General features: G+C 37.8%; 1 pseudogene across 1 annotated transcript; it reads left to right on the forward strand.

The window, feature by feature from the left end:
- Window positions 1-1,947: 1,947 nt before the first annotated feature.
- Window positions 1,948-2,833, forward strand: LOC308244006 (small ribosomal subunit protein uS2-like; annotated as a pseudogene). The gene has a single exon. The product of its transcript is annotated as a small ribosomal subunit protein uS2-like (transcript).
- The last annotated feature ends 2,168 nt before the right edge of the window (window positions 2,834-5,001 follow it).

Consider the following 5,001-nt stretch of genomic DNA (forward strand, 5'->3'; position numbering starts at 1 on the left):
TGAGAGTTTTTTTATACATAAAAATATACATCCTTTATCAGATTTATGCTTTACAAATATTTCCTTTCAGTTGCTGGCTTGTGGTCTCATTCATTTTTTTCAAAGAGAAAAAGTTTTTAGTTTTCATGAAGTCTTCCATATATATATATATATATATATATATATATATATATATATATATATTTAATGGATCATGCTTTTTATATTGTTGCTAAGAAATCTTTGTCTGACTCAAGGATAAAGTTTTTCTCTGAAGTTTTCTCCTAAAAGTTTTATAGTTTTCAGATTTACATTACACTTGGGGTTATTTGTGTTAATGTATATGTGTGAAGTTGGATCAAAGTTCATTTCTTTTTGCATATTTTTTATACTTTTCTAGCATTCTTGATTTAAAAAGACTACCCTTTTCCCACTGACTTGCTTTCACACCTTTATAAAAAATCAGTTGTGTGGGGGGTTTATTTCTGGGATCTATATTTATCCAATGGCCCAATTTTCTATCTTTGCACCAATACTAAAGTGTCTTGATTGCTGTACCAAAGTTAGCTACATAATTTGTGGGGTCCAGTATTAAAAGAAAATATGGGTCCCTTTGTTCAAAAATTATTGAGAATTTCAAGGCAGTGACAGCAAAGTATTGCACCAAGCATAGGGCCGTTTTAGAAAGCTGGCCCTGAATGTAGAGTTATAATATTAATTGTGTGTGTGTGTGTGTGTGTGTGTGTGTGTGTTAATGCTCACCCAAGGATATTTTTTTTCCATTAACCTTTAGAGAGAATGGAAGGGAAGAAGTGTTCTCTTTCTGTTCAGCATTTTCTTCTCCAGTAATTTCCTGAAAATTCCAAACCACCTTAATATCCCCAGATTCTCAGCTCCATCTCTACCTAGTTGGTCCACCAAGCTCTACTTGGGTTCCTTGCATCAGCTCTGTGGACTAGAAATTCCCTCAAGGCAATATACTTAGGACAATCATATGGACGACATAGTTTGTTTCTTTTCTCTCTGGGATCACTCTCCTTCATCGAATGATGTTCAGTATTTTGAAAACCATTGTTACATATATTCTGTCTGTTTTGTATTGCTTTTGTTACTTCAAGTTGGAGGTTGGATAGTAAATCTAGTCTCTTACACTTTAATTTTTTTGTATCACTCCCCACCCTCTGGCTTAAGTTTCTATACATATTTATTTTTCTCTCTCACTAAAGGTCACGTACTCTATATTCTTCACTTTTTGGTAAACATAGTGGATGAAAAACTAAATGAAAGGTATGATCTAAAGGAGATGTTGACAATGAACATGGAAATCTTAAAGCTTTCTATATGAACTATCAGGTTCTCTTGACTTAGAATTGTTCCGTATTAATAATGAATAGCTCTTTTCTAAAGATCTTGAAGCGTTTTTACTAATAATTGTCCACTGTTTTTGTGGTACTCGAAGAGTCCCTTCTTCTTAGATTGTAGAAGAGAAAGTAGAACATTTAAAAAAATTTTTGGAGTGTCAAGAAAATTTTGTTTGCATTATTAGATCAATGAAAATATTGAAGCTCTTCAATTCTGGAAAATACTGAATATGCAAATTGGAGTGCAAATTTTAATTTGTTCTGTGTAGTTTAGTAATAATTATAATTTAAATATAAGCTCTTGACATTTCTTTCTTTTTAAATCAGTTCTAAAAGGGCTCTACCTTAGTGTTAATTATACAAATTCTCTTTGAGAATAACTGAACCAATAGTGTTAAAAGAAATCCAACTGTGCATTACTCTTGGTTTCCAGTATGAAGTCTCTTCTGATTTATGGTGTAACAATATCTATAGCCATTATAGTTCAGTTCTGATAAATTTTTATTTTACTTAAAAATATTGGTTCAAGCTTTCCGCGCTACCCAGGGAGGGCTCCATTATGGTGTTGTTCTCGGTTCCCACGTAACTTAAAGGGAAACTTTTCACAATGTCCAGAGCCCTTGATATCCTGCAAATGGAGGAGGAGGATGTCCTCAAATTCCTTGCAGCAGGAACCCACTTAGGTGGCACCAACCTTGACTTCCAAATGGAACAGTGCATCTGCCAAAGGGAGAGTGAGGGCCTCTGCATCATCAATCTGAAGGGAACCTGGGGGGAGCGTCTGCTGGCAGCTCGTGCCATTGTTGCCATTGAAAACCCCGCTGATGTCAGTGTCATATCCTCCAGGACACTGGCCAGCGAGCTGTGCTGAAGTTGGCTGCTGCCACTGGAGCCACTCCTATTGCCGGCCGCTTCACTCCTGGAACCTTCACCAGCCAGATCCAGGCAGCCTTCTGGGAGCCGAGACTTCTGGTGGTTACTGACCCCAGGGCTGCCCACCAGCCGCTCACAGAGGCGTCTTATGTTACCTGCCCACTGCTGCTCTGTGTCACACAGACCCTCCTCTGCGCTATGTGGACATCGCCATCCCTTGCAACAACAAGGGGCCTCACTCAGTGGGTCTGTTGTAGTGGATGCTGGCCCGGAAAGTACTACGCATGCGTGGCACCATCTCCCGTGAACACCCGTGGGAAGTCATGCCTGATCTTTACTTCTACAGAGATCCTGAAGAGATTGAAAAGGAAGAGCAGGCCGTGGCTGGAAAGGCTGTGACCAAGGAGGAATCTCAGCGTGAAGGGACTGCTCCTGCTCCTGAGTTCGCTGCTGCTCAGCCTGAGGTCGCAGACTGGTGTGAAGGCGTGCCGGTGCCCGCTGTACCCATTCAGCAGTTTCCTACGGAAGACCGGAGGGCTCAGCCTGCCACTGAAGACTGGTCTGCAGCCCCCACTGCTCAGGCTACTGAATGGGTAGGAACAGCCACTGAGTGGTCCTAAGCTGTTCTTCCACAAATTCTTAACAGAACGGAAATAAGGTTGATGGAAAAGAAACAGTTTCTAAAAAATATATATGTATATACACTGAGTGGCCAGATTATTATGATCTCTGAATGCATAATAATCTGGCCACTCAGTGTGTGTGTGTGTGTGTGTGTGTGTGTATGTATATATTTTTCAATGGGCTTTATAAAGGAATATATATATTAGAGGCCTGGTGCATAAATTCGTGCATGGGTGTGGTCCGGCCAGCTTGGCCAGTGGGAGGGGACATGGGCGGTTGGCTGGCTTGCCTGCTGGTCAAATTCCTGGTCAAGGGGACAATTTGCATATTAGCTTTTTATTATATAGGATATACACTGAGTGGCCAGATTATTATGTGTTCAGAGATCATAATAATCTGGCCACTCAGTGTATATATTGGTTCAAGGTAAATTCTAAGCTTTATAAAATACTCCCTTTCACTTTATCTAACTTTGGCAAGTTTATGTGAGAGTATTACACCCACTGTTTTAAACTTGCTTTTTTCATTAACATGTCTTGATAATATTTCTCTATTAGCATTTATATTTATAAATATTTTTCTTTATGTTCATGTATTATAATTTATGTAATCAGTCCCCTTTTTTAGTTTTTTAAAAAACATATTTTTATTGATTTCAGAGAGGAAGGAAGAGGGAAAGAGAGATAGAAACATCAATGATGACAGAGAATCATTGATTGGCTGCCTCATGCACTCCCCCTACTGGGGATTGAGCCCAAAACCAGGCATGTGCCCTGATCAGGAATTGAACCATGACCTCCTGGTTCATAGGTGAATGCTCAACTACTGAGCCACTCCAACTGGGCCCCTTTTTAAGTTTTAAATATAATTTCTTATCCAGTTAAAAACATTAACATCAGCTACACTTCTTTTATTTTTGATAGTAAACATCTAGAAACCTTTCAGGGTTTGTATTTTATTTACTGAATTTTCCAGAATTTTTTTGCCACTTCAGTCGTCACATTTCGATTAGTTTTTGGCTAAGATAAAGTATAAAGGCTTTAAAAAATCCATAAAAGCAGCCTCTCCAGCAGCTTCTCTTGGCAAAGCACAGCCCAGAACTAAGCCAATAGGTCGTTTAAACTTTACTGCATTGCCTTAGGGGACATGAGTTGTCAGCATCCTTTCTGTAAATGTTTCAAAAGAATGCCTCAATTCACATTTGGCTGGTGGGATTCAGTCGTTTGGCATAAATGGATACTACAAATAGGTTCTAGTTTGGTGACCACGCAGTACAAATTTTTTTGAATTTATATGCACCCATATTTGTAAATTTCAGGTTTTTAAAAATATTGATATTTTTCTGTAAAATGAGGCATATTGTTTTCTAAAGCAGGTTTAAGATTACTAAGAAATTTCTGATACTATTTTTCAATGGGCTTTATAAAGGAATATTTTGGAAAGAAAAACATAAAGAAGAATGGAAGATCACCTTATAAATAAAATAAATGTGCCATGCATTTAATACTTTTTCTCCTAAAAGCTGCTTCCTTAGATATTAACAAATTAAATGGCACTAGATCCATGGAAAAAAGGTTAGTGATGAAATCACAGGCATCTATGGTTTTGCTCCAGGAGAAAAGGAGGGACAACTAATATTTATTGCTCAAAACCTGTAGGAAAATTGCATAATTCATTGTCTCTTATAATTCTCAAAATAGTAGTGTGAGGGAGGTGTTATTAAACCTGAGATTAAGGGATTCAATTAGAAGTTTGAACAACTTCATATAGCCAGCAAGTGACAAAGTTAGACTTGAACCCAGATCTATCTTTTACCAAATTCTGTGCTTTTTTTTTCTCCAGAAGGAAGATTTTCCCACTATAGGATACCTCCTGCACATGTGTGCGCCTGTTGTGTGTGTGTGTGTGTGTGTGTGTGTGTGTGTGTAAATTTGCTCTGGAATTCTCAGTCATTATTATACTCAATGAAAGAAAAAACAATTCACATAACCTATATTTATTTTTGAAGAGGAAAGAAAGTAAATTTTAATGCGAGTGTGAGCCCGTAATACTTTGATGTCTCCACTGTCCTATATGAAAAAATTGATGGGGGATGGAGGCCTGATTATGAAATTTGATCCTGGATAATTTAGAGAGAAATACATTTTAAAAATGTTTGTTTTTT

Source organism: Plecotus auritus (assembly GCF_963455305.1).
Source record: "Plecotus auritus genome assembly, chromosome: 3".
NCBI lineage: Eukaryota > Metazoa > Chordata > Mammalia > Chiroptera > Vespertilionidae > Plecotus > Plecotus auritus.